The 21,083-nt window shown below is 41.4% G+C and overlaps 1 protein-coding gene across 21 annotated transcripts in view; it reads left to right on the top strand.

Moving 5' to 3' along the window:
* The first annotated feature begins 3,387 nt into the window (after nucleotides 1–3,387).
* The window catches only part of MYT1L (myelin transcription factor 1 like), a 453,342-nt gene continuing 435,646 nt past the window's right edge, over nucleotides 3,388–21,083 (top strand). For 9 of the 21 annotated variants that reach the window (XM_077309943.1, XM_077309986.1, XM_077310077.1 and 6 more), the window contains exon 1: nucleotides 5,880–6,727. The gene's annotated coding sequence lies outside the window, so the exon portion shown is untranslated. Of the gene's footprint in view, nucleotides 3,506–3,604; nucleotides 4,059–5,878; nucleotides 6,728–21,083 lie in introns of those variants that run through there. The other 12 variants (XM_077310027.1, XM_077310018.1, XM_077310072.1 and 9 more) reach the window with 5 other exon arrangements.

Below are 21,083 nucleotides of genomic sequence, written 5' to 3'. Positions count from 1 at the left end.
TGCTATTGTTCTGCAGACAGTGCTATTCAGCCCAAGTACTTGCCACCTTATTCAGTTTTGCTGTGATTTTTTTCCGAAGGTTGTTTGAGTGAGCTGTATTGTGAGAGCCCCTTCTCCTTTCAGCACCAGGAGCTGTCCGTTGCTGATAGCAATTACTTTGAGCGCTGACTTCCTATTAGTTCACTAGCAAATAGGAAAATAACTCACTTTCATCATCTTAACGACTCTGCTCGTGGAGGTTAAAGACAGGGAAATGCCTATGTTTTATAACCACAGTCAATATGCATATGCTTAAGGGGTGGGAGAACAAGACCTATTCTTTCTTCTTCGACAAGTTTTTTTCTTTCTTTTCTTGCATGCTTTCCCTTAGTATGGTAAACATTGGGGTGATAATACCATGAGCTTGTGTCCTCTCTCTCTCTCTCATATTGTTCATAGTATTGTAAGAACAGGCTTTCCCTTAATCTGTGTTTTTCGGCTTCTTCTAGTCCGTTTTCAGCAAATATCATTACCCTCCCCTAGGACATATAAATAGTCTTTGGATCACTTTTGACTTCACCATTTCTTGCGTCTAACATCACTATTAGTCTAACATCGGCACTTAGATTTTTTCTAGGAGTCATTCTCTCTCTCCCCCCCTCTCTCCCTCCCTCCCCCCCTCTCCACTCACACACACACAGAGGCACACACGAAGATACACACCGTTTCCTCGACTTAATTTTGGTTTGAGAGATTCTATGTAAATGCATGTTTCAGACGCAGAGCTAAATAAAATATTACGTCTTTTTTCTGAGACCTGCTTTGCTTTCTCATGACATGGAACTGAGGCAGCGCCAGCTCCCATGGCAAGGACTAAAGAAACGCTGTTTGTTTGAAACACGACGCTTTGCATAGCATCGGCGCATGATCAACTGAGCTATCTGCGGTTTGACTTTATTATTTGAAGCTACATTGTTATCAAGAGAAACGCGTAGTACGCATGTGCAATAACTTTCCATTCCGTTTTGAATCTCCGAGCTATTCTTAGGGAAACATCCTGAATATTTCGAGTCATCGTTAGATATCATTTTACTCAGAATTTTCTCTGAACTCAAGAGAGCTAAGGCAGGCAATTACCTTAGGTGTGTCTGTTTTCCCTTCCCCCTCTTCCCCCTCAGCCGCATATACTAAAGATGCCCTGAGCATACGTGCGGTTCTATTGAAGTCAGCAGCATTTCCAAGAAAATGTGAGTAAATAGTGACGTCTTTTAAAATATTCAGGTTCTAGAACGCCAAATGTCATTACTTTTTTGTAGCCACATAGATAATAGCTGCTTAATTTTCTACGCTCTCCAGCCACAAACATATAGCATAAATGCTGTGCGTGTGTACTCCGAAGTATGTTCAGTGAGGTTTACTCAGCTAAGCAATGGATTGCATTGCTATTCACTTTGTTGTCCAGTCTTATAACTCGGAAGTTAAGTCCGGTTGAATATCTTGTAGCTTCCTATACAACTCAGCGTGCATAGGATTGCAGCTATGGACTTGCAGGCAGAATGAGCTATCCCTCACCCCCCCCCTTCGCCCCCCCCCCCCAGCCCTGCACGATCAGAATGCCGGCATTGTTTCGGAGCACATAGAGGAGAAATAAAGTTATAGGAACGAGGCTCAGAGGAGTTCTCGGTGACATTACAGTTTTCAGCTTAATGGAGACTGCCACGCGTCCTTTGCAATACAGACCCACATATCCAGGCTGGCTGAGGCGAACCGGCCTTATGTTTTGACATACTTCTGGCACTTGTCTCAGGCCCAGCCCCTCTCCTGCTCCAGCCAGTCAAAATAAACCAAATGTAACATTTTAAAAGGTGAGGGGTGGAACTGGACAAGCCGCTTTAGCTTCTTCGTGTGTGCATCAAGTAAAACACAATTGTTTTCTCATCAGAGTGGTTTCGTGTAGGTCCACCCAGTTTGGAAAAGGGAGGGGGAGGGGGGAGGACAGCGGGATCCCACCCAGAGATCCTACATGCCTACAGTTTCTTTTGTAGGGAAGTGCCACCATTTGTACCGCAGTCATTTAGATTCCTTGCCCCGACATCCAAGGAAATCAAGGTGAGGAAGCTTTCTCAAATGACTCCTCCCGGCTGTCTTTATGGGAGCCTCTCGGGCCCCAAGCCGGTTGCCTTTTCAGCTCAGGGGGACAGAACTTTAGGCAGAGTGGTCTCCTTGACACCACCTGACTTGGCTGTGATTAACCAAGCTGTCAGGTTTGAAGGGATAATTCCATTCTTGCCATGCGTGTTTATAGAGGAGGAGATTCTAGTCTGTTTGCCTGTCTCAACCCCTGCAAAAAAAAAAAAAAAACCAAATCCAGGCTGTCTTCGGGGTAGTTTAGCATCACTCTGCCAAGTGGTCAAGATAATCTTACCGCAAATATCACCACAGATATGTATGTGGTAATGAGGTCTTCTGCATGAACCTCTTATGAGCAGAGACTCAGTGAGATCGGAAGGTATCTGAGCTGTTGTCTTTCAGGGAAATTTCTCCCCCCCCCCAAAAAAAAAGGTTGCAGAAATATTGAAAACCACTCAGCAGCAGATTCATCACCCTGCCTTTTCATTGGTGAATGTTACATAAGCGAACAAGAGCTTTTAATTTTCATTTAGTACAAGATAGTTATTTTCAGCTTCTGGGAAGAGGGGGGTGGGGGTGGAAGGTGACCTGAAACCACCCATTATATTGTTGAGCGATTACCCTGCCCCCTTAATTGTCGTGTCATTTGAACCGGAAGCCTAATGGGAATCAGAGAAGCCATCCACAGAGTGCCTAGGCTTGTTTTGTGTAACAGCCTTCAGGGCCTCTTGCGTCATTTAAGTCTAGAGCTCATTTCTCCCCAAAATTTATCTCGAACTAGGTCTTCAGTGGCCCCCTTGAGACAAAATTCGGCAGCACTAAGCAAGGTATCTTTTTGAACATGTGCAAATTGCGCCCTCCCCTCAGCATCTGAGCAGTGCGCTTGCCAACTAGACCCTACAGCTCTGTCTTTAAGAGTCTGGGACCGTGGGCCAGAGAGATTGTGGCCCTAGATAGGAGGGCCTCTCCCCCGCTATTTTAACAACCCTGGAGGCTTTCAGTGTACCGCCATTAATACAACGGGGCTTTGCTAAAGCGACGAAGGTGGCTATCCTGCTTGAAGCCACACTTGATTTCGTGACTTGCTTCATTTGTAGTCCGCCTTGACACTTTATATCACAGCCTCCCCCGTTATCCTTCTCCCAGATCTAAACACATTTAGGAGCAAGTAAATGCCAGAGATTCCGGTGACGATGCTTATTACTTCCGCCTAAGGCTCCCATTCTTTGCACGCTTGTTTGGGAAGGAGCCCTTCGGACTCACTTCCGACTGAACAGGCGAGGGAGCCTCGGGATGTTCACCTCGGATTCCCCCCGAAATATTTTTTTCCTAAGGGTTGCCTCTCCAGCCAGACTGCTTTAGGCTTTGGCGTTACAAGGAGGCTTGAGAGAAATCGGTAGATATTATCGCTGTGACAAAGCGTGTGTGTGTGTGTGTGAGAGAGAGAGAGATGGAACGAAATGTTAGGTGTGGGGGAGGGGAGAGGGAGGGCTAAACTCCCCTTTGCTTCCCTGGGAAACACCTCGCCGGTCCTGCCTTTAATCGGATCTAGCCCAGAGAGAGATGCTTTTGTTGCTCGTGTGCTCTTTTAACTGCAACACACTCAGCTGGGCAGGATTTGTCAGCAAAGTTTGCCCTCAGCGTGGCTCTCTGTCTGTCTGTCTGTCGAGAGAGCCCAGGAGGAAAGCGAAGGGCGGGCTGGGCTCCAGCAAGGCTTTTCCTTCCCCTCAGATTGCAGTGCGAGCTGGGAAGGGAACTGCGAACGAGCCTCGGTCGCCGTGGCCGTGGCGTCTGGTGTCTCTGGGCACGTCAGGCGGTGGCAGCAGCAGCAGCAACAGCAGCAGCAGCAGCAGCCGCGAGAGGGGATTACTTTGGCGGGCTGGAAGGAGGTGTGCCGTGTGACTTCCCGCGCTGGGGTCAGCCCAGCAGCCTCTGCAGCGGCGAGAGCGGTCAGTATTGTTGTCTCCCTTTGCGAAAGCTGCGGCTCGGCGGCGCTGGCTCGGGGGGGAGTGGGCGCGCGCACGCGGGCGCGCGGAGCGAGGGAAGGAGGGCGGGAGGACTGGGGTGAGGCAGAGGGGGAGCCTCCGCTTCTGTGTGTGTGTGTGTGTGCGCGCATTGTGTGCTGCCCGGAGGGAAGAAGTGGGTGTTGTTGGAGAAAGGGAGCTTGGATGTGAAAGAACGCGGGGAGGGGGTGGCCGAGACAATGTGCGTGTGAGAGACTGAGGGAAAAGGAAACAACACTCTGTGGGAGTGGGGCTTAGGAAGGGGCTGTGAGAGAAAGAGCTGTAAGGTGTGTGTGAGGGGAGGGGAGGGGGGGCTGTGTGTCGTGTTCCTGAGAGAAAACGAGGAGCCTAATGACTGAAGTCATGTGTGAAAACTGTAAGGGGTTGTCTGTGAGCTTGGGAGTGAACTCTTGTGACAACTATATGGCGTTCTGTGTGTGTGTGTGAGAGAAAATGAAGGCAAGGGAGCTTGCCAGTGAACTCCTGTAAGAAAGAACTGTACGGGAGTGTGTGTGTGTGTGAGAGAGAGACAGTGAAAGACAGAATGGAGGCTTGCGTGTGTATGTGTGAAGGAGTTTGTGAGAGAACTGTACTGGCTGTGGGTGTGAATGAGCATGGATGTATGTTTGAGTGAACTCTTGTAAGAAAAAGCCATTGCACTGTAATGTGTGTGTGCCATACACTGGGGTTGGTGAGTACAGACATACATAGAATGGAGGTCTGTGTTGTGAGCCTGAGTTTGTGTTGAGGGACAATCGAGTGAGGGTGCATGTGGACAGATTTTTAAAATGAATTCTGAGAGGGGAAATCTTTTTACCTCATAGCTCTCCAGTTATTCAGAGACACATTGCCTCTTCAATGCTCATACAGTATATACCCTATACATAGGAACAAGCAGTAAAGATTAGACTTCTTATCTGAGGTGATTTTTAGCTTCTTTTGTTGGGCTTTACCTAGATTTTGTCTGCCAGTACGTGAATGTATCTCAGCTGTACTTCATTAATCATTTTTGACCAAAAACTTAGAATTTGGGAAAGTTACCTTAAAAGACCCTTTAATCCTCTTCCTGCAATGGCCTAGCCAGTGTTGTCTGACCTTTCTGTCATGAGGTCATAAGCACAAAATTCATCGCCTCACTAGATAATAGTGTCTTGTTTCAAGCAAAAAGAAAAGTTTTCATTTTCCCATATAATAGCCTATTTCAGGTCTGTGTCCCTGAATTAAGATCATTTAAAACTATTATTTACTCCGATATTGCAGAAAAAGCCTAGGTTCCAGAATGCTTTATGATAGAAATTAGGCCCATTTTGGCTACTTTCAAAAAGCAAGATTTATTATCAACTTAATATAGACTGAATTGTTTTTCTGTTATGTGTTCAGCTATGCAGTACTAAAATATTCTTTCCTATCTCTTTCTCCTCCCATCTATGAAGACATATATGGTTTAGCTGTTAGCCAAAATGAGGTTACATATATACTTGGAGTTAACTCTACACAAGCTGCATGATTACTCAAGTATTTACCTGAGGTGGCTGAGTTTAATTATATCTCACAGAAACATGTCAAAATGGTAGTGGGCTTGCCAAATTTCCTGGCATTTCTGAAATAAGAGTATTCTTACCATAGTACTCATGATAGAAGAGAGCCCATTTTAAGACATAAATTGCCTTCTGGCTTACTGTTAATAGCCTGAGTGGTATTTACCATTCCCATCTACTACATTGAATACAGCATTGCACATGATACACGTTCTGCTCCTCCAGAGATTTAGGGGCCTGTGGGTAACAATGTAGGCAGCATACAGTACACATCTTCAGTATTGGTTGACTCTAATAAACAGGAGATCTAGACATTATTGTTATAAATCTAGAAGCAGGGGCAAAGGAGGAGACCCTTGTCTAGCTCATTGCTTTTTGAAACATCGGCTAGGATTTGACAAGAAAATTGGTACATTTTATATTCCATAAAGGGAATCCAGAACGAGACAGGGAAAGTCAGCAGTATGCTACTGATATTATTCTGCTGCAGTAATGTGGTCTCTAAGGGAACCTGTGCTTGATGCATATAGTACACAGCTAGGCTTTTCAGTAGCCCACCGCTTTTCTTGCTGCTGCCGCCGCCTGTGCTTTTAAATGGAGGCTACTGCTGATCCAGCTGGCAGAGTGCTGCACATATGTACTTCATTCCCCATTATTTAATGGTAGAAACTTACTCATTTCTTGTCTTCAACTTTGGGCCCTTTGCATTCTTGACTAAAACATTATGACTTTTGTCCATGTGGCAAAAAATTAGCATGCAGGTGAGGAATGATTCCAGTCTCTATAGCTTGGAGATGCACAGGGAGAAGATGTGCATGGAAAAAGTTGATTGGATGAATGGCGGACAAATGGTGATCGTTTAAAAGCATTAGAAGAGTTCTTGCTGTTGTAGTAATCGTGAAGCAGGTTTATCCATTTTCCGGGTGAATCTCTTAATACAGAGAGGGTGACTGGTGTTGAAATGATTGCTTAACAGTCTGGCCTACTTGAAGGTGCAGCTTTGGACTGCTTGCATAGATAATTCATTTGGACTACTTTGTTTTGCCATCTTCAGATTACATCTGATGGTACATTCAGGTAAGCATTCCTCTTTTTATTGCACTATTGTGGTCATTGCTCTGACCACACGTTCTTTTGTTTATGAAATGCAAGAAACTTCAGCAGTTTGAATAGGAACAAAAGAATAAGCTACTTGATTTTGCTTTTTCTTTAGATATGTTTACTTGCATGAGTCTGGAGAAAATAAATCTTGTAAGGTTGAGGGAACCTTAACTGTTTTTGAAGCAAATATTTTTTCCCCTTAAATGTATAGCAGCCACAGTTTGTGGATGATTAGCCTTTTTCTAAAAAACATGAAATCAGACTGATATGTAAGTGCTGTTTCTGTTAAAAGTCCAAAAAGTATTAATTCTGTTTGTCTTACATACATATTTATTGTTACTGAAAGGCTATAGTTTATCTTCTGAAAACCCTGACTTAACTTGTGATACAGGAACCGCAAAAAGGTGAAGAGAAGTACTTTGCCTTTCATGCTAAGGAATATTCGGTATAGCAAAGCAGAGGACGGACACAGAATCAAAACAATTTATATGTGAATGCCAAAATATATTATTGCAATTACTCAGAAGTATATTCAAGTTCCTGTGGAGGAATATAGGCTTCTAGTAAACAAATTATTTATATATTTATTACCTAATTATCTAGGGATGTTTGAATATACTCTTTCAGTATAATGATTTTTGGAATAGTTCTGTTCTTTTACAATACTTCTTTGCCTCCTTAAAAATTGGATTTTTAATTTAATTGATCTGATATTTTGAGGGGCGAAATCAAACCTGATAACTTTGGCATTAAGTATTTATTTGCATTTCTTACTTTTTTGATCATGAGAAATTAGATATTGACGTTTTGCCTTAATTTTTATGAGGAATTTCCGACTTCTGTGGTGAAAAAGTATATGTCATGGTTGTGCAATTCATATATTTTGGGCTTTTTGTGCAATAATACAATAATAAGACCTAAATATATGACAAAAATCATTGGACCAAATTCTTAACCAGTAATAATGAAACATCTTATTTTGCTCTTGTTCATGTTTTGCACGCTTATCTTAAACTTGGTCATTAAGATATAGTTAAGTGGTCTTTGCACATACATAATTAGGAATGCATATTTATAAAGCAATAGCTTATAATGAATAAAGAACTGCAAAATAAAATCTAGATGAACAAGTAGAACAAAGTTATGTGAAAATACAAAGCTTCATAAATGACAAAATCTTTGTGGTGTCCACTGGGGGAAAAGTAAAAAGAACACATTAGCTTAAACAAAGAAAAATACCAAATAATTGGAAGTGGTATATTGGCCACAGAATAGATTTCAATATGCTTCTAAAAGCATTATGTTATTTTTATGGTTGATAAGTTCTTTGAAGATATATTCACTATTTAAATAGTGTTTAAAAACAGCACAGGAAATAGTTTGTTCCTTGACAGTTAGAATGGTTTCTTTGTGTTTGTCCCCTACTTCAAAAAAAAAAAAAGCCCAGAATGTCCATAAAAATTATTAATTTATATTATGATTTCATAGTTCTAAGCTAACACTTTTGTTTCTGTAATACTTTTACTGCATGGCAAGGAAAATAATTTGGTTACAATGGGTATTTTGCTCCATTTACAGAACATTCATTTTTTCTTATTTCATTCTATTTAAACCTTAAAAAAACTGAGTACAGTATACAAATGAGCTATTAAGAACCTCCTCATAGTAACTTTGCAAGTTAAATTCACAAAATTGTTTTTCTGAATGTTTATAAAGTAGTGAGGGCAGTGAAAACTACTGTTGCACTTCATATTAATAAACTTTTATAAATCTTGAAAGAATTCAAACATATACATGTTTGCATGCTTTTGTGGTGACAACTACCTCTTTAAGAATTAACTGGTATAGTAATTGTTCTTAAATTTCATGACACTACAATACTTTGAAGTAGCTGTGCTTTCAGACGTCTTTACATCTGTGCATTACATTTAATAATAAGTTAACTCAGTTCCTAGTATAATGCCTATATGAACTAGACCAGTGCTGTCAAGTAGCTCTTGCCATTCTAGTTCAACAACACTTAACATTTTGATATTGCTTGCTTTTTTTGATTGGAAGCAAAGGGAAAGCTATGAGGTGGCATTAGCAGAAAGGATCTCCGATGTATGTATTGTTGACTGGGGTCCAGCTTAGATATTACAAGTTCCCCTCAGATTAGTAAAGTACAACCACCAAAATACTTCTCCCACAAAGAATACTGATGATAAATGCCATCAGAATATCCGGTTTCTTATTCTTTGGTCAGAACCATCTTGCCTATCTGAAGTATAAATTATGAGTTACTATAATGCTGGTAAAGGAAGACGAGAAGGATCAAGTGAGTTTTTTTGTATTATAGGAAATCTCAGAATGTCATTAAAAATCGTGTAGATATACACGTTTGTTTTAGCTACCCCAGCAATGCTGCTAACGTAGTTCACATTTGCCATATAACTATGCTAGCCAGCTTGGTTGTAGAAATAATCAAGGCTGCAGGGCACCCCATTGAGAGCCATCAAATCAAGGCTAGTATGGAACAGTCTGGTAAATTGTGAAAATACAGAAATCAATGTTGCATCTGCCAGTAGGCCCTTCAGTTCCCTGAAAGTCCCACGTGCCTAATGAGTCTGGGCAATTGGTTTCAGACACCAGTTTTTCCTTCAGGAGAAATTTAATACATCTTGAGGGTCAGGCATAAGCAAATTGATTATATCTCTGCACCAGGCAAACTCATAAACATTTGTAAGACTGCAGACTCCAGCATAAGGGGCTGCTATTTTCAAAGCACATCTTCCTCATGCCAGCAGGACATACCTCATGCCAGCATGGTGTTCTTGAATTCTGAGGAAGATTAGAAAGGGCATGGCTTATTCTAGTGCTTATATTCATATACTGACCATCCAGCTGTTAGAAGTTGAGGACTGTGGATTCAGTTGCTCATGGGCAGTTGCTGTTGACATGGCAAGGCCATAGAAAGTAAACAAAGTGTCATATTTAAAATTACTTGCATTCTAGTGTTTGAGTAGACACCAATTTTTTTTCTCCGAAAACATAAGCAGAGTTAATTTTGAAGAAAGACTTATTTGTCCTTGATGTCCATATCAGTTGCTTATTGGAACATTATTTGTTTGGAGAAAAATAGGTTTGTGAAGTTAATGTTGTTGCTCTGAGGTAAGTCTTATTTAGCCATCTATGTTTTAGACATTACAATATTGCATAAGTTCCCTAGACTTGAAGGCTAGCTTGGTTATAGAAATGCAGCATGTATCAACCTGTCAGATTGGTGGTGCATTAGCTTTTGGATCTTGTTCCCAAAGCACAGCATGCCAGCCAGCCACCTTACACCTTATATATACTGGGATATTGTGAGGGTATTTGTCTGAAAGATGGCTGCTTTTATTTTCCAAGCAAAATCCTACCATGTCTTGTAAGGACTGAGGAATATTACCAAGGGAATAAAATTTTATGCCTAATTTTAGTGTTCTTCTGCCTAATGTGCTGTGAATAAGTACCATGTTACAGCATTTAACTCTGTCCATCTCTGTCACTTCCTGAACATTTGCTCTTTTCCAATAAAATAAACACAATTCAGGGAGCTAGTACATCTAGATTTTGTTGTATGAAGAAATTATGAGGGCTGATCTTCCTTCCTTCTGCAGGACTTGGCTCAAATTTAACACTGAACGGGACAGTATTTCTGCTGTTAGGCTGTATCTAATGATTCTGCCATGCTTGGTAGATAACAATTGAAAATTCTGATACAATGGTCCCATGAGGAACAAGCAACTTGGGTGGTGGGTGGGAGAAGATCCATCTAAGAGAAATTCTGTTGAAAAGCATCTTGAAGAAGGAATCATGTGATATCAGTGATTCCAAAGTACACTGAAGCAATGGACTGTGGTCCTGTATATTCAAGTTCTGGCATGTCTTTTAACAGCACATTTGGGAAACCTTTTGACTTAAAATGTATACTAACAGAAAGGGAAGTCTGGCTCACCCTGACTCATCTGTGCTTTTTGTCTCTGATATAAATAACAGTGCTGCTATGCAGACAAGTAAGTGGGTCAGTAAAATCTGTCTATCATATTGTGGCCAATTGAAAAGAGGGCTGTCTGTTTGTGTGTCAGAAAGAAACAGAGCTTGATGTAGTCTAATTGTTTCAGGGGTAGTTGATTGCCACAGACATTTATGAAAGACTGACTGACATGATGAAGTAATCATAGCTTGATTATTTCTTTCCTTAAAATAATTAATTATTAGATTAGATATATGGAGAAGTGGCTGTCTTCAACCAGCTCTAATTTTGAAAGTATTCCAAGATGTGAGCTGTGATCTTGACCCAGGTCTTCATGCAGTCAGTCATCAAACCCAAAAGGCTCATGGTCAATTTGCTATGTAAGTAAACACCTCTATATGGTCACAAGAACACACAAGTCTGTTGATGTTTTAGTTTAATCATCCAAGATCAGGAAAAAGAAATCCTCCACCTTCAAGCCATAGAAAGTTATTCACTGTGAAATCAGTTTTTCTCAATTAAGTTAAATTTCTGTTGTGTCTGATGAAATTTCAGAATAGACTACTTTCTATCAGATGGGGCTGTAGATACGCAACAATATTATAGACAGTTGGTTAGTGTAGTGTCTACAAACAAGAACTGTGGTCTGGGAAGATCCCAGTTCAAATCTTAATTAATTCATACTAATACAGGCTACAGTTTCCTGGGAGTAAACCTTTCAGTTTAGGACAGTTCTCATATTGTTGCCTTAATCTCTGAGGTTATAATTTTGGCCTTTAGAATTGCTGAGACTCATGTATGTGAAGCATTTTTAGAAGCACTATATAAATACCACACATTTTGATTAAAAGATAATACTATACTTTTTGATTAAGTAATTAAAAGCAATATACCACCATCTCCTAATCTAATTGATTTATTGAGGTTACAGTGATTGAGATTATAGTAATGTGATGTGGTCTAACATAGAGGTAAGTATATTTCAAATAACTGATTACAGTAAATTTAAGTGTTCCTAACTCTGCCTTGGATTATGGCCACAGTAAACTCATGTCAGTGTGTGTAATAATATCTATTGTTAGAAAGATATTTATTATAAATGAAAAATAATTCCATTTTATCTGAACACATGCTTTTCTGGCTGTGAGAATTTTGCTACCCATTTTACAGGGAAAATAACAATTTTAGCTAAATTACTTTTTGGCAAAAGTTTGTATAGTACACTACAGTATATTCATGCACATTAGCCTGTAAGGCTGGACTTCTATGTATTCATGATTCTTTTGATAATGCTGAAGAAGCTGGATATTTGAATTTAATTTCCATTCACAAATATTCTGCCAAGTGCTTTCTATGCTTTTGATGAGTTTAAAAACAATTTCCCCCTTGAGATACCCACACTCATAGAAGAGGCCAAGAAACATTCTCTCATTTTTTCCCTTTGGGAACAACTTGTTGCACCTGTTTACAAACTAGAAAGAGTCATTAATGATCAAAACAGTAGTAGGGTGAGAGGTTTTAGTGCTATTGATAATAATAACCTTTTAATTCCAGCAACTAACTTAATTTTCAATAGAAAATTCCGAATTGTGGACAGCATGTTCATGAGTAACATTAGAAATAATACATGCAAATTAAGATCATTTGACTGTGGTTCTACAGTTTAAAAAGTTGTTTTACTTTTTAAAATTTATATTCAGACTGTTTCCAGATCTCTAGGGAAGACTAACGGGAACATGCACAAGACCATAATAAAACTAAACAAACCACTTCAACAAACCAAAATCTCAAATTCCAACTATATACTAATTTTGCATACTAAAAGCTGAGGCGTATGTTACAAATTGTTTATAGTACTTCCAAAAGATACTTGGAGCCTAGCAAACTTTGGGGAAAGTCTTGTTCTGGTACAAATTAAAAAAAATTTTTCACATAAGCTTCCTATTGGAATTGTACAAATGGCATTGTTCTCTCAAAAAGGAAGGATTAAGAGGATAATATTCATGCAATTTGTTTTCATGTGCTGCCTTTTTGGGTATGGTTATTTTAAGTTTCCAGCCTCCAGTGATTTCCCAAATTTACAGATGATCCCCAGACCCTGGAAAAAATGGCTGCTTTGGGAGGTAGACTCTATGATATTATACCCCATTGAGGTCCCTCCCTTTCCCAAACCCTGCCCATCTCACGCAGCACGCCTGAATATTCAGGAATGCCCTAATATGGAGTTGGTAGAGTTCCTAAACCCCCACCAGGGGTAGGGGATCCCCTTCCCCAAGGTCACTCCCCTCAGCTGGCTGGTAGGGGGACTTTCTTGCAGCAAAGGTAGGCTAAGACTGGTATTGCAGGCTACACAGTGATGTCACTTCTGGCCTGCATCTTAAGTGGTGTCATCACATCATTGGTGATGCAGGAACACTCTGGAATTTAGGCAAAAACTCTGTGGTCAAAATAACCTCTATGACAAAAGTTTTTGCCCAAATACCAGAGCAACCCTGTGTCATCGGAAACATGATATCTATTCCTGTGCATGTGGGAAGTGATGTCACTGTGATGCCAGCCTAGGCCTGTCTTTGCTGCCTATAATTCTCTTCCCACTAGTGGCCCAAAAGGACCTGGCAATGCTAGGTGTTGGCAGCCCTACAAGGGCTATAGAGAGAATCCTCATCTGGTAACTCACAGTAGCTCTTGGCATCCTTTCTGTTGAATTTATCAACAAAGGGAGCTGCAAGGAAGGAATTAAAGTTCTACACTGGATATAATCTGTAAATGTAACATCTAAGGAACAATTCTCACCTTTCTGTTAGTTGGTACAGATGACTGGGCTTCTTGTATTTAATTTGATACTGAGATCGTTGGGGGTCTTACTTGGAATGAGAAGTGTAACTAGTTTGATATGCGCTTAAAATACTTTGAATAACTGGGCTTCTCTGTGCTGATTCAAATATACAAGTACTACCTTGGTTTATTAACATGTTTATTATTAATAATAATTGGATTTATATACAACCCTCCCATATGGATCAGGGTGGTATATATAATCTATAATACCTCTGTAAAACACAGTAAAACCTTAAATCTATAAATAAGTCAGAATATTAAAATCTCAACTTCTCAGCAGATTTTCAATATACCTGTTAGAAGGTGTTTTCCATGGGGGAGTTATCTGGGGGAGGCCCATTTTATGTTATTGGAATCACTGCCCCCAGCCAAATGTTTGGTGGAATTTGAATTGCAAATGAATAAATGAAGAGATTGTGGTGAAAAGTGTTTGCAATGCGGTGATCCTGTAAGTTCTTGGGCATTTTATTTACACATGTGAGTCACAAAGAATGTTTATGCACTGGGATTTTCACTGCCCCAGCTCCTGTGCAGGGGCACATATCAGGGACGGATGAGGCACACCAGGCCAAATGCTCCCCCATGTGGGTGCAGGAAGAGGTGGGGCAACTTGCCACAACTAAAACTCCAGCCTGCAACCTGGCATGAAACCTCCAGTGCATAAATGGTCTAACACGGTGATTCCCAACCACTGGGCCGTGGCCCGGCACCCCGCCCCCCTGCATGCGGCCCGGCAAACTTCTTTTTGGGAGGGGGAGGAGAGGGAAGCAGGGACACTGGCGCAAATGCGCATGCACGGCAGTTGCACGTTTGCACCATGCACTGCCGGAAACGCGCGTGCGCAGCACTTCCACTCATGTGCGGCCGCGCAATCACTCTCCCCACCATCACCGGTCTGCAACCTTAGAAAGGTTGCGGACCACTGGTCTAACAGATGCTGTGAAACATACTTTATGATTCAGCGTCCTAGATGTGTCTTAACATTGGCATTACTTGTGTGTCTAGGCCTTCCTGATGCCTGTACAACTACACTTTCTATTATTGTTCAATGTGCATTTTCCATCATCATGGAAATATTTTAGCTTCATTTCCTGAAATATAAAAGGAAACTTATATAATACTCATTGGCATTACAGAGCTTTTGTAAGGAGTGTTGAAATACTGTGTGTTTAACATTTAGAAATTTTAGAAAACATTGTATGTATGTTAAGCATTATGGACCATGAAATGATAAATTGAGTATTAGAAAGCACTCCTTTGAACCAAGGAAGAATGAACAAAGATGATAAACTTGACATTAAAGTTTGAGTTTCCTATCACAAACACTTTTTATTTTGCTACTAGGTTAGGAAGTAGAGAATTTGCCCCTCTTCCACTGAATTGCACCAAAATCACTGGGCAGCAATGAAAATATTGATTCTCGTATATTTTCAGCATGGCAGCTTATAATGAGATAAGCATTATCCTGCAGCAATAATGAGGGGAGGTGGGGTTAATGCTCTTATAAGATTTGGACCAATATCTTTCTAGTAAAGTCTTAACATACTTTAGCAGCTCTGTTACCTGCTACCTGTGCAGACTAAGGGTGATCAGAAGCTTATCAACGAGTAATCATTTAATGGAATACTGTGATGTGCTGTGATCTCATGAATTTGGTGTCAAAACCACATGGAAAGCACCTGTGAAACTTGTATTCCATAGTGCAAAACATTTTAGCCCATGACTAGTTGGCTGATGCTCAGGATCTGACAGAGGCCTTCAACAAATTACATGAGCACCTCTACTGTTTTATTGGTACAGCTGACACTGATATGTGCAAGTCATTTAAGTCTTTAGTGAACTTTCTTCTGCTTTGGTGATTATCATGCAGTAGTTATTTATCCCTATCAGCACATACAGAGATTGCTAAAAATATGGGAACCTCTGGGATGGACAACACCAATTGTTGCCATTTACCTTCCTTGTAAAAGCATAATTTAAAAAAAAGAATTCCCATGTATTAGGTGTTATTTTTCATTTACAGTATTGTTGATGCTGTAGGTGCTCTTATAGATGAAGGCAACTGGGTGGGAGTGTGATGACTATCAGATTTTCCTTATAACATCTTGCCCCAAGCTTATTTGCTTGCTTGTTCTGAAGAATTTTGAAATTCAGACTGTTTCTTTCTGTGATATGTTCTGGCAACTTATTACTTTCTCGCTGGAGCAGGTCTGTGGTCGTGTTGTCCACCCACATCAGCAGCTCAGACTGATGACCCTTCATGCTCTTTTACAGTTCCTCCAGCCATCAAGGAAAAAGAAGAGAGACATGGCAGGCTGCCATTACTGTTGTGAAATGGCAAGACTTCATTTTTTTCGTGCTGCTGACATGCACTAGCACCGTATTTTTATTTTTTTTGCATTGGCACATGATGGGTGATCAGAAGCATTATTGTAAGGCTTACCCAATGGGGGGAAAAGTTGATTGGAGAGAACAGGTAACAATTTGCTTTGATTAACTTTACAAGTTCTCTCTTACTTTTTAGTTTTAAGAGAAGCCTAGCTGATACCAGTAAACTTGTGCTTTGCTGCATATAGAATCATAGAATTGTAAGGGACCATACAGGCCATCTTGTCCAACCCCCTGCTCAATGCAAGATGAGCCTAAAGTATCCAGCTGCTTGAAGACTGCCAGTGAGCGGGAGATCACCATCTCCTTAGGCAGCCTGTTCCACTGCTGAACTACTCTGACTGAAAATTTCCCCCCCTGGTATCTAGTTGATACGACACTACACACAGTTTAAACCCATTACTCCAGGTCCTATCTGCTGCCGACAGGAACCACTTCCTGCCCTTCTCTGACAATCTGTCAAATTCTTAAAGAGAGCAAACATGTCCCCTCTCAGCTTCTTCTTCTCCAGGCTAAACATTCCCAAGTCTCTCAGCCTTTCCCCCTGGGGCGTGGTCCCCAGATCATCACTCTCCTCTCACCCCTCTCAATTTTGTCCACATCCTTTTTGAAGTGAGGTCTCCAGAACTGCACACAGTACTCCAGGTGTGGTCTGACCAATAGGGCATACAGTAGGACAATGACATCTTGTGATTTTGATGTGATATACAGCCCAAGGCGGCATTCACCTTCTTTACCACTGCATCACACTTTCTGCTCATATTCACTTTTTACAGGCCACAAGTACCCCAAGTTCTCATTCACATACACACTGCTACTCAGAAGTGTATCTCCCATCCAGTAGGCATGTGTAACCCTTTCTAATGGGGGAGTTCAAATCAATAAATGACAGCACCCTTACAGCTCGACAAGATGGGAAATTGATTTTAAATAGTTTTCAATATAACAATATTTATCATTGACCCCAGAACTTCACAACTATATAAAGAACTAAATCACAATGGCTCTGAGCATAGCAACATTCATGAAAACAGAATTTTCAGTGTCCTTTCAAAATGGCATTCAGAACAGAGCCAGCCCTAACAAACAATGCCCAGTAACGCAGGAAAAAAGAAAATCCAAACTTATAGAAGTGCAAGGCTGCTGCTGCTTATGCTTCTTCAAGCTCCTGCTGCAGCTCATGAGTTCATTCCCTAGCTTGGTCCCTCAGTCAAGCTCTGGGCCTTCTCTCTCCTGCTGCAGGGCCAGACTGACTGAGGGGTGCGGTTTTTGCAACTCCTAATATGTGAGCAATTTAACTTACTGTTCATGCTGAGTGACCTCTGGCTCCGTAGACAAATTCTAAACTGTTTAATTTAATTATTAACACAAAAATGACATGGGTTACACATGTTTCTCGTTTTAAGACCTAGATGTAGAATTCTACACTTCTCCTTATCGAATTGCATCTCCTTCTCACTTACCCACTTTTCCAGCATATTCAGATCTAGTTGAACTCTATCTTTTGGGATGTTCACTATATCTCCCAATTTGGTGTCATCTGCCAAATGTAATGAGTAGTCCTTCCATCCCCTCTTCCAGATTATTATATTAATATAAATGCTGAAATATACTGGACCCAGTACTGAGCCCTTTGGAACCCCACTTCTCTCTCCAATCTGATGAAATACCATTGACAACTTCTCTTTGGGTACAGTTTTTCTAATCCATTCCCTATCCATCTAACCATCAAAAAATCCAGTCTGGAGTCCTCATTTACCTATCAGAAGATATTCAGCCTGCTGTCCTCTTATGTGATAAAGGAGATTACATTGGATACCTACTTGCTTATTAGTGGCAAGAGTAAGCATAAATGATCACAGACAGTACAGGGGGGATATCTTCCCTCTTGGTTAGGGAGGGGAATCATGGATGCCATTTCACCTTTCTACTCAGTCACAGAATGCAAGCTACGGATACTGTTTTATGCTGTAAGGGGTTCTCCTATGCACAGCTGCTGATCCTGTGTTGGGTTGGATGATGCTCTATATAAATAACATTTTGTTTTGTTCAGGATAGCATAGCAACAGTTGCCCCCCTTCCCAGCTACCAAGAAACATGTCTCCTGTGAACCACTTATAGGTCTCAATCTTCCCTTTGATAATTGCTGAATTACAGTATTACGAAGAAAACCCTGTGAATCTTGGATCTCTGTCAAGTTTGATCTGTTGTTTCTTAAAAATCTAGCAACTAGTAATTCTTTTAAAAAAAAACACCCTATCAGCATAAGCACACAGGTATTAATTAACTTAAAATAACAATAAATTGCTTTGGAACAAATAACAATATTATCTCATTTTGGAGATATGACTTTTTCAGCCTCTATGAAAGAGCTTTCTTTTAATTAATTTTGGTATATCAAAACATGTTTAGTCAGAAACTCCAACAGTTATGCTCATAAAATGACAAATACAAACATTCAGTGAGCGTGTTTGTGTGGGTTCATTCTGCCGCTTTTCAAATCAGAGTCCGTATTTCTGAAGTAATATTAGTGTTGCCAATCTCCAGTTGTGACCTGGAGATCTTTTGGAATTACGACTAATCTCCAGACTAGAGATCAGCTCCCCTGGAGATTTATTTATAATCACATGGCAGAATTATACATAGGAAGCATATAACAATACAAAATATGTAGCCAAGTAGGTTTTACGGCTATGCAGACAGATTGGGAGATCCACCTGAATACTAATATCTAAGTTTTCAATCAATTCAGCCATAGCTGGAGAGAGTACAAAGGGCTCTGTCTCATCTCCTTGGAAAGCATGATACGTTGCTGTGACAGATGGAAAATAGTTGGACAGGCTGCACCACAATCACATTCAGGACCCGGTGTTTTGCCCCATTTAAACAGTAGGTCTGCATAATTGCCAAAGCCTGTTCATATTCTATTGTCTTCCATACTTTATGTGGCAAGTCCAGTCCTGCAGACCTGTCATTGATGATGGATATTGGGTGGAACTTCTTTCATGCAAGTTTGCAACCATTAATTCCCTTTTTTGATTGCAGGATTTGTGCCAATCTTATTGCTGGGTGCTGGGACTTTAGTATGGATAGGCCGATGTCAGCCATGTGAGTCTGTGTGGATGGGCAGCTGTCTGTTTTCAAAGATCTTTCTGTATTCATGAAGAAGAGCGTCTTGCCTTAAGAAAGGGGCCCATTATGGCATAATGTACCGTATTTGCCGGCGTATAAGACGACTGGGTGTACATTTCCACTCAAAATATCGAGTTTGTTATATACCTGGCTCGCCCCTGCATCTCCTTGTGACCGGCACTAATGTGCAAGTGCGCATGTGTGAGCTCTGCATAGACAAGGGGCAGGCCAGAGCGCTGCTGCTTCCTGGTGAGCAGAACAGGCCAGTCATGCCGAAAAGGCCCCTGTCTTGCTGCTGATGCTTGCCGCAGCCACGCTGATGACCCACCGCAGCCGCGCTGGATAACGGGCGATACTGGATGGTATGTAGAATGAGGTGGACAGGCATCGGGAGGCCACTATGGGTGAGCATCGGGAGGCCAGTATGAGCAGCTATGTCTATCCCAACTGAAGTGCACCCGACGTATAGGACGACCCCCCCCCCACTTGGAGGCATGTTTTTCAGGGGGGAAAAGTAGTCGTATACGCCAGCAAATACAGTAGATAACCTATAGGTTGAAGTGGGTATAATATCTTGGTTGATGGTTCTCATTGTTGTAATGAGTTGGAGATCAAGTTTGTGGATGTTGGGAGTATCGAGCCACACTGAAGCACTGTATTCTGCTGTACTATAGACCAGGGGTCCCCAACCCCCGGTCCACGGCCCGGTACCGGGCTGCAAAGGCCATCGTATCGGGCCGCCAGCGGTCGCGCCTGCCTCCCCCCCTGCAGCGAGAGGGGGGGAAAGAGGCCGGCGCGGCAGCCGGTGCACCATCCTGCGCTGCAGCTGGCGCGCCAGCGACACTAACGCGCACGCGCGGAACTGCCGCGCATGCGTGTTTGCGCCCCCTGGTGGCCCAAACGTGCATGCGCGGCAACTCTGCGCATGTGTGTTAGCGCCACCTGGTGGCCAAAACGTGCATGTGTGGCGGTTCCGCGCGTGCGCGTTTTTGAGCAACTGCGGCAGCCGGGCCGCTGGCTCTCCCCCACCCCCACCCCCGGAGGCGGTCCCCGACCAGATGAAGGTTGGGGGCCGCTGCTATAGACCAACCCCAAAGCTGAGCATCTAAGTGTTGTAGCAGACACTCCCCAAGTTGCACAACATAATTTTTGGAGAATGTTGTTTTGTGTGCTTATTTTCACTACTCTATTGTTATCATGGTATTTAAAGCTCAAGGTCCTGTCCAGGATAATGCCCAAGGTATTGAAGTGTATGATTCTATATAAGTTGGGTACCATTAAGCTAAACATTTAGTTTATGTATGGCAAGACTATTATTGAGATGGAAACAGGAGCATTCTGTTTTACCTGTACTTGGAATGAACCACCTTTTTCAGTAGTAGTTGGTCAAAATTTTGTGAATGGCTGCTTTGGACAGTGGACTGTATGCCATTATACCACACTGAAGTCCTTTCCCCAAATCTCCAGGAATATCCCAACCTAGAATTGGCAATTCTAAGCGATATATGTGTGTAAAATTACAAAAAGTGGTGTTCCTTTGTAAATCTATTTGAATAATATCTGCATTGTTATAATTACAGAACACATTCTTTTCCTGTCAGGCTCCAAGAATACATTGAGAAGAAAAAGAGTGCTGAGTTTTAAAATTATTCCAGGACAGAAATAACATATACACATTTATTTAGATGGCTTAAGGCACATCCAGCATACTCGTGTAAATTAATGATGTTCTGTTTATAGGATTGCATAGATACAGGGGCATTCAGATTACTAAGAAAATACAATGAGAGAATGGTCAATATGTTTTTATTTACATATATTGTCCCTTGGTGTACATTTATGGATAACAAAATGTGAACAGACTTTCATGGCTGGTAGTAACTACCAAAAGGACTAGTATGATCTCAGGGGCTGCTGCTATCTATACTCTCCGTCTTTGGGAATTTTTAAACAGAGGCTAGATAGCCTCTGATGGAGAGG

This window comes from Paroedura picta, chromosome 1 (genome assembly GCF_049243985.1).
Source record: "Paroedura picta isolate Pp20150507F chromosome 1, Ppicta_v3.0, whole genome shotgun sequence".
Lineage (NCBI taxonomy): Eukaryota > Metazoa > Chordata > Lepidosauria > Squamata > Gekkonidae > Paroedura > Paroedura picta.
Note: the sequence above shows the minus strand (reverse complement) of the source record. Positions and strands in the feature narration are given on the sequence as shown.